This window comes from Haliotis cracherodii, unplaced genomic scaffold, assembly GCF_022045235.1.
Source record: "Haliotis cracherodii isolate W230 unplaced genomic scaffold, xgHalCrac1.p SCAF_15, whole genome shotgun sequence".
In the NCBI taxonomy this organism is placed as follows: Eukaryota; Metazoa; Mollusca; class Gastropoda; order Lepetellida; family Haliotidae; genus Haliotis; species Haliotis cracherodii.
The window spans coordinates 3,906,592-3,919,905 of record NW_027266270.1 but is presented as its reverse complement, the minus strand read 5'-3'; positions in this window follow the sequence as shown (position 1 = coordinate 3,919,905).

Sequence of the window (13,314 nt, the reverse complement as noted above, 5' to 3'; positions counted from 1 at the left end):
TCAGACTCGTGAAAATGGACTCGGATGATGGCATTTTTCTTACGCAAAGTAAGTTTTCCCATCATCTTGACGCGAAAGACAATAATGGTCGTTTTCTACCAAGAAATAGCTTTGAGGAGCTGCAAGGCGAGTTGAAAGACCGCTATACCCCTTAATACTAAGTACAGGAATGAGTGGGCCGCATCACTGTTTGCTAAAGGGCAAAGAGAACGATTGCAACGTCCAATTGTTGAAAATGTGGATCTTCCAAAACAGGGTTTTACAAGTGCGCTGTTTAACGACACCCAACTCTTTTTAGATGGCTCGGAAACATCATTAAACTCAGCCATTGATACACCTGAAACCTTTTACAAAATCTCAGGATTAAAAATGAACTTTGAAAAAACCAAAGACATATGGATAGGCAGTATGGCTGGTAGTAAAGTCCGATTTTGTCCTAACTTAAAGCTAGATTGACATGATGGCAACTTTGAAGTTTTTTGGCATATGTTTTAATGTTGACTTAAAAGACCTTTGGGCAATCAACACTAAAAAACGCCAGGAAAAAACGTAATTTGACTTTGGTGGGTAAAATAACAGTTGTTAAGACTTTAATTCTCTCTACCCTTGTACATATTTTTTCTGCTCTCCCAAATCCATCAAAAGCTTTTATTGATCAATTGAATAGAATTCTTTTAAACTTTATTTGGAGTGACAAAAGAGATAAGATTAAGAGGGATTATTTGAAAAGGAATTATAGTCAAGGTGGATTGAAAATGACTGATATACCCAAATTTATATCATCTTTGAAAATTTCATTTTAAAAAGATATTGCGAAAAAAACATTAATTATGACCTTGCTAGTTTTCAGCTAGCTCATACCCACACTTTAGGTGCCAATTTGCACAAGAATCGGGAAATTGTAAATTCTTTCTTGAAAGACACCCTTATGACCTGGAGTGACTTTATGCATTCATATGACATTGAAGACTTAAAAAATGCAGAAATTGCTTAGAGATCCAGTATTAATTTTTAATGACTGGTTTAAAAAAGATATAGTTACGATAAAAGATTTGTATGATGAAAACGGATGGATCCCTTTCCCACGTTAACAACAACTTTATGATCTTAAAGGAACTTTTCTCGACTATAACCGTATGTTTTTTAACATTCCAAGAAGTTGGAGACAAAATATTGATAAAAATCTACATTCCTCCTCTAACCTCACAGTATCTCCTTGAATTTATGATCTTACACGTTCTATTAAAGGAACAAAAGGGTTTTTTATAATAAACTGAGAGGGAATTCCCTCCCTCTCCCTAAATCTTGTTTGAAATGGGAAAATCAGCTATGATGTTCTTTTCCATGGAATCAAATATTCAGTGTATATTGCCAGGGGTTAAGGGACACAAAACACAGGGATTTCCAGTTTAGATTTATTCATAAAGTAATATTTACTAAACGTGAGTTATTAAGAATGAAACTTATTGATAACGATGCATTTTCTATGTGTCATACTCACAAAGAAAATGTTTTTCATGTTTATATTGAATGTCATGTTGTTAAGAATTTTTGGTCAGATTTCTGTATTTACTTGACTTATATTTTGCATAGAAAAATTCATATAACTGACAACGAGCTCCTTTTTGGTACCTCTGATGTATTAATTAACCATTTGACTGTAGCTGCTAAAAGATTTATCTTTGTCCAGTGGATTAAGAATGAAAATGTTGACTTTGTTGCTTTTAAGAACACAATAAGAAGTATCTATGACGTTGAATATCATATTGCACGTAGAAATAATTACTTCTCAGCCTTTAAGAGAAAATGGGCTTTGTTTGCTCAAATTGTAAAATAACTTATTCACTTGATGCTTGCAACATAATTTGATGTACCATAAATACCGCACCTTTTTAAGTGTCTACATAAATATGCCTTCATCTGTACCATGCTGTGGATTATGCCTTATGCCTCCGCTGTACCACATCCTTTTGCGAATTACCGTTATACATGGAATTTGTACTGTTATTCGACTGTATCTGTATCCGGTGGTACATGACTGAATAAACAAAATAAAAAATAAAAAATAAAAAATGTGCGCTGCTTGACATGTCAGACTTTTACCTAAACCAGGCGCTCCAAAGGTTTGTTTTTGAAATTCGCAAAGAAAATGGTGAAAATTATCAGTCCCTGCGTGTTTATGCAGCTTTTTGTGGGATTCAGGGTTACTTGAGAATGAATGCGCGACTAGTTGGTTTGTATACGAGTGAGGCTTTTTCTCAGGCCACAGCCGCACTAGACGCAGTAATGAAAAAGTTATCCGCCGCAGGCTATGGGTCCAGCAACCGAAAACCAGCAGAACCAATAAAAATATTTTGTGGGAACGGGGGATTCTCGGGGATACGAATCCGGCTCACTTGCAAAACACTGTGGTGTTCCTGAATGGCCTACATTTTGCTCCCCGTGGAGGTGCTGGACATAGAAGTCTACGTTTGCGCGAGAAGCCCCAACTAACTGGACCATTCATCGATCCAGTTACCAAGAAACGCTACATGCGGTACTGCGAGGATGTTTCAAAAACTAACACAGGAGGGTTGAAACATCAAAAAGTTGAACCGAAGACTGTCAAAGTGTTTGAAAATGTCGACCCCGCCCGCTGCTACATCAAGCTAAGGGAGAAATACACGTCACTGTGGTGACTAAACTTTTAAAGTACATAGGATACCTTCTATGTAACGATATACCAAAAACGAGTTCGTTGAAATGTTTGGAGGTAAACTTGACTTTTTTTCTGAAACCTTGTTTCATTTCCATTTCAGTCCCAAGAACCCGAAGACGGACGCTTTCTACCTGACCCCGTCCAAAGCTCCCACTCCAGACTGTTGGTTTACTACCACACCCGTCGGGCACAACACGCTGTAAACCACCGTGAAGAGGATGTACGAAGAAGCAGGTTTTTCCAGCAAGAGAACGAACCACTCGCTGAGGTTATCCACAGCCACGAGGCTTTAAAACGCAGGAGTAGATGAACGGATTATTTGTGAACAGACTGGTAAGTATTCGAAAAAAACTAACAAGCCCATATAAGTTAAGCAAGCAATGTATACAGATGTAGCGTTAATCTGTAATGAATAGTCATAACATGTTTGGGACTGTGTACAGAATATCTAACTAGTTCATTGAGGTAGCGTGTTCCCTGCAATTCAAACACTGGATTGCCAGTTCAAACTGTTGCCTGCAGGATTCGCTGCATCACATACCAACATCAGTGATGCAGAAGCCGGAAACGGTCCGTTGTGAAGTGATTGAAGGACTGGTGAAACGGAGTTGAAACAGACTTCCATCACCCCGTCTCTAGATAGCAATTTATCCGTTTTTTTCTGAGTTGGAGAAATATACTTCTCTTTTAGAATAAAAATTGAAAAGTGTGTTATTAATTTAACTGTTGCCGAAAATATTTCATGCTGCAGTTTTAATGCATTTTGCAGGTCACCGCAGGTCAGCTGTGCGTCTGTACAAGAGGACTAACACGGCGATGCAGCTGTGCGTCTGCACAAGAGGACTAACACGGCGATGCAGCTGTGCGTCTGCACAAGAGGACTAACACGGCAATGCAGCTGTGCGTCTGCACAAGAGGACTAACACGGCAATGCAGCTGTGCGTCTTCACAAGAGGACTAACACGGCAATGCAGCTGTGCGTCTGTACAAGAGGACTAACACGGCAATGCAGCTGTGCGTCTGCACAAGAGGACTAACACGGCAGTGCAGCTGTGCGTCTGTACAAGAGGACTAACACGGCAATGCAGCTGTGCGTCTGTACAAGAGGACTAACACGGCAGTGCAGCTGTGCGTCTGTACAAGAGGACTAACACGGCAATGCAGCTGTACGTCTGCACAAGAGGACTAACACGGCAGTGCAGCTGTGCGTCTGTACAAGAGGACTAACACGGCAATGCAGCTGTGCGTCTGTACAAGAGGACTAACACGGCAGTGCAGCTGTGCGTCTGTACAAGAGGACTAACACGGCAATGCAGCTGTGCGTCTGTACAAGAGGACTAACACGGCAGTGCAGCTGTGCGTCTGTACAAGAGGACTAACACGGCAATGCAGCTGTGCGTCTGTACAAGAGGACTAACACGGCAATGCAGCTGTGCGTCTGTACAAGAGGACTAACACGGCAGTGCAGCTGTGCGTCTGTACAAGAGGACTAACACGGCAATGCAGCTGTGCGTCTGTACAAGAGGACTAACACGGCAGTGCAGCTGTGCGTCTGTACAAGAGGACTAACACGGCAATGCAGCTGTGCGTCTGCACAAGAGGACTAACACGGCAGTGCAGCTGTGCGTCTGTACAAGAGGACTAACACGGCAGTGCAGCTGTGCGTCTGTACAAGAGGACTAACACGGCAATGCAGGCTGCTGTTTCTGATATTATTTTCTGATATTATTTACGGGAGTTCAAATGAAGAACCATTGGCGAAGGCGGGGAAAACCGAGACCGGTACGAACAGTGCTGCGACAGTCTCCATTGCTCCCAACAAGGATGGTCAAGGAACGGCGGAAAAAGCCGACCAGACCGGTACCGATGGCGCTAAAGTGGTTTCAAATCCAGCAATCAGGAATAAGGAAGCTGCAGAGACGCGCGGAAAACAATCTCTCTCGTTTTCAATATCAGTGTTTAAACATGCTGTAAAATTGTGACAAATAAAAAGCTAAGCACCGTTTTTGTTCTTTTTGCATGATCAGTGGCATTTTGTTTGCCTTTAAGAAAACTTGTAGGTCTATATTGAAAACAGACCCAGTCGGGGTCTTTATGGTTAAACAGACCCGGTGTAGGTCTGTATGTTAGCCCGTTTAACCCCACATTTCCCTGAGTCAATTCAAAGCCGCCCCGGCTTTCAAAATGATGGACTAACCAAGGGTCTTACAGTAAGGATAAGGTACCACTGACAACAATGCATTGACGTCACTTGAGGTTTATAAGTATTATTTAGACTGTTTACTTTTGTAAAACTGTCAAGAGTTGTCAAGTCAGGTCTTTATTTGTATGAAGGCCGCTGTCCCATACACAGATAGAGTGCATATAGACAATGTTACAATGGTAAATGAATTCACAAGTAACTTATATTATGATATATATTACAGTGTTTGCATATCTTCATATCTTTGACACAGATATTTACATAAGTTACTAAATAACCTTACAGCGTTCGAAGACAGAACCGTTCTAAATTTATAGTTTTTCGGATTACGGCAATATATATATATACTTTTATTCCTCCATAGGAGAGTTACAAGGTATAATATTAAAGATAATTACATGACAATAATTACCTTGTCAAAGAATACCACCATATACCACTGTGGTAACGGATTTTCTTAGTAAGTTCCGTCCATATATTGAAAACGTTAGAGTCCTCGAATTACACTTCGTGAGTAAGAGCGACAGGTATCTGGATCAGTATCCAAAGGTGGCTTACAGGACAACAAACAAGCTACAAGATCATAGTCTGATTTGCCATCCCCAGATTACAAAGAGGACATAAACGTAAATTTAAATCAATCCCCGACCATCTCCCTTTAACTTTTAACCTTAACAAGCCCGCTCTAGAGTCATCTTTTCATTAAGGTGTTGACAGTTAACAGTTTCAGTAACACGGTAGGATGCGGTTGGGTCATTTCAGTCACATGAACAATGCACTGAGACGTTTGACAATGCATTGTCAGTGTGAATAATGCAGTGATAAAGTAGTGAATGCGTTGGGTTTTACGTCGCTTTTAGCAATAGTCCTTCAATATCACAGAGTGGATACCCGCATTTTGGCTTCACACAATGCACCCATGACCATCACTGAGAACAAAGCGATGCAGCCAGCATGAATGATAACTTTCTCTGTCGAGTACATGTATAGTGTTTGGTATATGTAATGTTTTTATGTTTATGCTTTCTCATATTTTGAACAAATGTGCAGTTATGTATGTCATTGATGTGTGTTTACTTTCACGAGAAGTGTCGACATTACTGTGTGTGAGTTGAAACAGAAATCAATGGTTTTGAGACTATCAAAATCAGAAAAAAAACACCACTGTGTGTCTGTGTGTTTGTGTGTGTGTGTGTGTGTTTGTCTGTGTGTGTTTGTCTGTGTGTGTTCGTGTCTGTGTTCGTGTCTGTGTGTGTTCGTGTCTGTGTGTGTTCGCATGCTTTGTGTTGAAAGGAGAAATGTAGGTTTCATGTAATTTGTGACGAGCGAATCACATGTACAGAGTACATAAGTGCATGTTGTAAATGGTGTCTTTCTCCCCCCCCCCCCCCTCTCTCTCTCTGTTCCCCTCTCTCCCCCCTCACTCTCTCCGTCTCTCTCCCCCCTCACTCTCTCCGTCTCTCTCCCTCACTCTCTACCTCTCTCGCCATCCCTCTCTCTCTCTGTCTGTCTGTCTGTCTGTCAATGTGTTCCACAAAATGAAAGTCTGACAATTTACACATGTCAAAAGTTCGTGATCCAGACTACCAGTTGTCGGACTTTCATTTTGTGGAAGCCTCGGTGGCTGAGTGGGTTAGATCGATGACTTTGTGTTCTGGCGATTAGGTACCTCACTCTGTCAGTGTGGGTTCGATTCCCGGACGGGACTCAACCCACAAAAGTACGAGAATCTGTTCTTTACTCAGAAAGTGTCATCCCAAACATAACATCTGTTATATTTAATTATAGTTTTCATACTTGTATTTGTTCCATTTATCAACATTTAATCCAACACTTATTGCAACATACCGATCCACATCAGCACATCATTAGAAGGCTCCAGAGATCGTATTCCACTTCCAAGGCCGAATCCAGCTATTACCCCAACCACGATAATGACCATTAACCGATGAGCCTTAAGGTTGGCCTTCAAGCAGGACAATTTGGTACTCTCATCATTGGTACTCTCATCATTGGTACTCTGCTCTGCCAACAAGTGCCCTTCAGCTTGGGTCATGTCCACGTGTGTAGTGCCTTGGTCAGCATGTTGGGTCATGTCCATGTGCGTGGTGTAGCCTTGATCAGCAAGTTGTGTCATAGGGTCACCACAGTTTGGCAACAGTCTCTCCGTTGTGCTTCCAACTCGTCAATGGGACATTGATGAACACACTTGGTATGACCTAAGTGTTTTCTATTTTATGCACGTTATTCGGGCAGTCGAATTCACATCACATGTTCACTATGTAAGTTACGTGGACGTGGGATTTGAATATATACCCGTGCATGTCATGGTAAACACTGGCTTAATTATGTTTTAATTTTCGTGATGTTCCATATAGAAATCTGATGAACAAACAGCAGCGTAAACTGTTTTTAATGAGTGTTCTTACATGAATGCACTTGGTGAGATAGTGTAAATGTTTTATCGTGCCTTGAGATAATACTAATGCGACTCGGAAAGCCAATTGCGTAGACAGCAAAAAGTATGTAAATCCAAACATGTGGAAAGCCAAAACTGCTGAAAGTCAAAAGTGTGGAAAGCCAAAAGTGTAGAGGGGTGTGAGCAACTGTGTCATGGCCGGACGGTTGCTGAAAGCGGCGTTATTCGTCTAATGGGTGTTCACACGCACGCACGCACGCACGCACGCACGCACGCAAGCACACACGCACACATTTGTACGTCTCTATAGAAGTGCAATAATCTTGGACTTGACGTACGTTAAACCCCATTACACCTCAGTTCACGCAGTTCTCAATGTGGTTAGACCGCCTCCGTGGTCTAGTGGTAGAGCGTCCGCTCGGAGAGCGGAAGGTCCGGGGTTCGATCCCCGACCGCGTCATGCCAAAAGACGTTTAAAGATGGTACTTGTTGTTACCCTGTCTGACGCTCGGCATTAAGGGTATAAAACAAGGACTGGTCGGCTCGGAGTCAGTATACTGTGTCTGAGTGGGGTATCCATGTTAAAACTGCGGCATGGTATCTCAGTGAGCTAGCACTATAAATTGGCATCAGTCCGGCCTAGTACAAGCAGCCACACACACATACACGTGCATGCACGTCGCTATATAAGTGCAATAATCTTGGACACGACGTTAAACCCCATTTCACCTCACCTCACCTCAATGTGGTTAGGAACACGTTCATGACGTGAGAGTTATCGCCCATTGTACAGGCAAAAGTGGTCATATAATCTCTCCATGAACGCTGAACAATGCAACAGTTTCGTCAACATGTTTCATGGGAAGCCACCCAGTAGGAGGCAAAGAGTTACATCAATCACTTCACCTGTTTACAAGCAGATTAACGTACACATCGTCACGGATATCGCTAATATGTGATAAACAATGTTTTATATCGTCATGATCAACGCTGTCACGCTTTCGCCAGATGGTTGATAGGAGATGCATGAGATTTTTCTGATTGAGGTCTCCGGTGTTTGGGCCGGTCATCAGCTTATCTTCATAACACAATCTCCTCGCGTAATCCCAAAAACGTTAAAAGTTCGTACTTGTTGTTACCCTGAACACACAATGCCATTTAGAAAGTGGTCAAATGTAACAAATGTAATATTTGGGATAACACTTCCTGAGTAAAATACAGATGCTCGTACTTTTTTTGTGGGTTGAGTCCCGTCCTGGGATTTGAACCCACTCTGCCAGAGTGAGGCACCTAACCGCCATCACACAAAGTCATCATTCTAACCCACTCAGCCAGTGATGCTTGTTGTTACCCTGCCTCGTGCTCCGCATTAATAGGATAAAACAAGGACTGGTCGGTTCGGGGTCAGTTGACTGTCTCTGAGCGGTCTCCATGTTAAACTGCGTCATGGTGGCCTTTGGGCATCCGCTCCATCGTCCCATGGAAAATAGGATAAACGGATGATACTGTAGGTGATGACAAAATATACACACTTAAACACTGACTGAACCTGCCATGAGACTATGTGTAGAGACATTATTCATACTGTAATACTTCTTAATGATTTATGAGTTAAAAATCTTTTCCTACAATCGTCAGTGGCTGGGGAGAGTCACGCAAGCTCTCAGCGAACACCCAATCATCATACGAGCGGAAGTGACCACGATTCAGACTCATATTGACGAAGGGGCCACATAAGGCAGAGAATGTATGGATGTCAACTTCTTTATTATAAGGAACACAACGTGTCGGAGTATATACTTACTCCTTCATCAGTTCAAAGTGTGCACATCGATGTATGTGTAGCCGGGTGGTGGTGCTAAGTCTGAATGAGTTAACCACATAAGTACCACCCTCTTATAAACCCCTCGTATTCATTATATATATATGGAAAGTTTTCATCCATTAACACCATCACTTCATGTTGTGTTCATTATATATTGTCCTTGTCTGCAGTTGAATGTCAGCCAACTAACATCAACCTTGATACCCTTTTGCAGCCTCTGTGATTTCTCCAGCTTCACCTGGACTTCCCCTATCTATTTTTATATATGTCCACCAGTTCAGGTCACTTTGAAGCATCTTGACTTCCTTTAATACCTGTCAGATGCTACCTTTCTTCTGATTGTCCCTTTGGTCCACTTCTTTAAACGTCCTTTCTCACCTGCCCTCCTCATGCATTCTGCATGAACTCTTTATGGAGGGAGGACTTCCAGCTTCCCTCCTATCATCTGATAACGTGAATAAACATCATAATCCAAGAACTGCCTCATGTTATAACTAGCAGCCCAGTGGCTGGACACAACATACCATGCCCGGCTACATACGCGAGGTGCGATTAAATCAAACCCTATAATATCGATATATAACCTGATATATATTGATCTACAGTAGTAGGAGCAGTAGTATTAGTATTAGTAGGAGGAGGAGCAGCAGCAGTAGCAGTAGCAGTAGCAGTAGCAGTAGTAGTAGTAGTAGTAGCAGTAGCAGTGGTAGTGGTAGGAGTAGTAGTATTTTACTTTTTTCATGAATATGTTTAGGAGATAAGCACAGTATGTTTATCTCCATTCTACCATGACTGAATAAAACGCGAACTCTTTGGTGTTAGCAAATATACTGAGTGAAGCGGCATCGGTTGATTCTAGTGTTTTGAGTGGGTTTTCGATCTGAATTACGGAATCACCGAACAAAATTTGGCGCTGTATATACTCAAGCAGTTTATTTACACCGTAATACTTCACTCGAACATATGACAGGCATTGAAAGCTTATAAGCACGGCAACTTGGTAAGCTAACATGAGGTGGGCACCCCTAAAGAAAACAAAGCAAGATTTGCAAGGCTTTCGCTCTACATCGCGCGTCACCATTATGACGTCATATCACTCATTGTGACGCAAAAAATATGACGTCACAGCTGAATGAAATTAGTACTATTCTATGAATATTAGCGTCCGGGTGATCCGGCCGTCAAACCAGCTGTTTCAATCATGGGGTTTAACGTGATTTAATAGCCCCTGATTGACCAATCAGAATCGAGTAAATTCCAAATTCATGGTAGAATGTTTGTTAACATGAAATACAATACTTAAAGTAGTACAGATGTCTTGTTACAACAGTCACACCTGTAGCTTCTGACTGACGTATTAATATTACTGGAGTCCCAGGTAGGACACGGGTATATTGTGTAAGGTTTGTGTATTGGGCTGGATGGTGTGTGAGGTATTGTTTGGAGCAACTTCTTATCACTCGAAGCTTATACACAAGCTTAAATAATGAATGGGTTGGTGATGCCAGGTTATAAGCCGTCATTCTTAATGTAATGTTATAGTGTACGGGGATTAAATACGAAGCTAATTTTACACTAGGCGTGAAGGTCAACGTGTTTGTTCAAGGTTGTTGTGTGTAGACTGACATAATGACATGGTCACGTCAGAACAGTCTGTAGTAATCACATGCAATTGGATGTACTTGTAGAGCGGGACAAATGTACAACGCCCCAGCCTTACATCTGGTACATAAGGATTGACTGTGTATTTGTTTCGGTTCATTGAGGTATGAATCGTGAAACCGATGTGCAAACTGTAAGAATCTGCGTTGCATTACTGTCAAGCCTTAACACTGTGTGAATAAATGGGAAAATCTTCAATATTCTTTCAATATTCAGCTTGTGTCAGAACTTCAAATGGATTGTCTAGTTACTTCCATTGTAATGTTGGTACTCGTCAAGGGTGCCTCTTGAGTCCCCAGATGTTTATCATTTTCATCAATCAACTGATTAGCATGATGGGAGAATATGGTGAAATAGGCTACTTCATTAATGTTATTTAATGTTAAAGTGTCTTGATGATGCTGGCAGAGTCACATGGGCTACACATATCAAATACATATTTTGTATGGATTAGCCAGGATGTTGGGAATATTAACACTTTTATCAGTTTATTTAAAATAAGACTTCTTGATAATCTTAAACAAAACTGGTATTCTACATTACACTCTTCTCATAAATGTGCTAACTATGTGTTATATAAGACACATTTCCATGTGGAAACATATTTATGCATTACTATTCCTTTAGATTTGAGAATCTGTTTTATTTAGTCATGGCGCGTTCGGTTCCTATTTCAATTAAGCGCGGTTAAATCTGCAGGTAACCTAGCTCTACATTGAAAACACAGTATGTTTGTCGCCTAATTTCCCCCAAAAAAGTTTCATTTCCCCCTTTACTATGGTGCATATGGTATTCATTTAAAAAGCTTAGCATTTTCCTGATGTTTCTGGGGGGCACGGGTGACCCAGTCGTCTGAGGCGCCGCGATTCGCTGTGCAGAGTTGCGTCCCTTGGGCACACCAGAAACCTATAATTGTGGGTTCGAATCCCAGTTCGCCCCTATTATGTTTCTAGGTTTGTCAGCATCATACCAGTGCTCGTGGGTTTCACCGAAATGGTAAACGTCTGAGACCTGTATCACTGGCTTTCCTCCCACATAAAGCTGACACGCCGCGATATAACTGGAATACTGTTAAACGCGGCGTTAAACCCAACTTACTCACTCGCTCCTGACGTTTCCCTTGAAACAATGACAAGGGCTTTCTGACTTGACAACTGTATACCATACAGTATTATCCCCCGCCACGTCCGCCCGCCCGCTTCTCAAAGGGGAAATGAATGTTGTTAGAGAAATGAAATTTTACACACTGATGTTAATGGTCACGTCCTCAAGTGAGTTCTAAGTTTGGTGTCTTAAATTTATTTTTACAGAGTTATGGCCCTTGTTCCCTGCTTTTCAACTTTTTGCATACTGCGTGAAATGGAACTTTATATCAGAAATTACTGAAGTTACATGAATGAAAGCTGCTTGTTTATCTAAGATGTACATTGTCACAAGAACAGTGATCAAGAGTTCGAAAATTTGTGCCGTAAATTGTTTTTTTGTTTTTTTCACAGTTGCGGCCCTTTATCCATGTTATATGACTTAGAGCGTAGTGTCTAGGATGGAGACAATTCTTCCTACATGTTACATGAATGAAATTTTGCAAGCTTTAATGCTTAGATACTTATCATGACGGAGTTGGACAACTGGTGCCATACATTATGTTTTCCAGAGACGGGTCCATTTTTGTGTGTTACATTCATATTACGTCCATGTTATTCACTTCCAAATGTCAAACATCTTGTTCACATCATCATCCAAGAACATTAGTTTCGCCAATACACTTGACAATATGTCTTTGCCCTTGTCAATAGCTACCTCAGTAGTAGATTTCATAGAAGATTGCTTAGGTCTACGAACCCTTTGAAGTTGTTAATGATGCTATATGTGACTATGCTAAGAATCGTGATGTAATTAACACAATTGTAAGACACTGAAACACTGGGAAGGGCGACGCAATCCTACCTACGTATATCATTGGTACTCGCCTCCCTTCATCGGAGGTTTTAGATAGTGTGTACATTGAAGAACTTAATAATGGTCGTACTATGCCCCGTTCCACAAAGCGATCTTAGCGTTAAGATAATCGAAACCCCATACTTTAACACAGGCTTACAACAATCATAGCACTAAGATCGCTTTATGGAACGGGCCCCTGGAGATTTATGACGTTCTCGCCAAGGGAAACAATTCTACTAAGTGATTTCAATGCATATTTGCGTCATGGAATTATATTGAAACGAAGTGCGAAATATCTGTAAAGAGTGCTTACTGAACGGATTCTAATGTCTGTCCTACCCTTTGATGATAATGCTATTTTTTCCTTCAAATGCAAATGTAAAACTATAAGAAGTATGATAGATTATGTGTTCATTAATCTCCAACATGTTAATAACGTTGATGGTTATACTTTAGATACTGGAGTTCAATACTCAGTGTCTGACCATTGTCCAATATTCCCATGTTTGAGTACTGAGTCCCAGCCACTATGGCGGTGAAAATCCTAACTGGCGTAAGGCTAATGG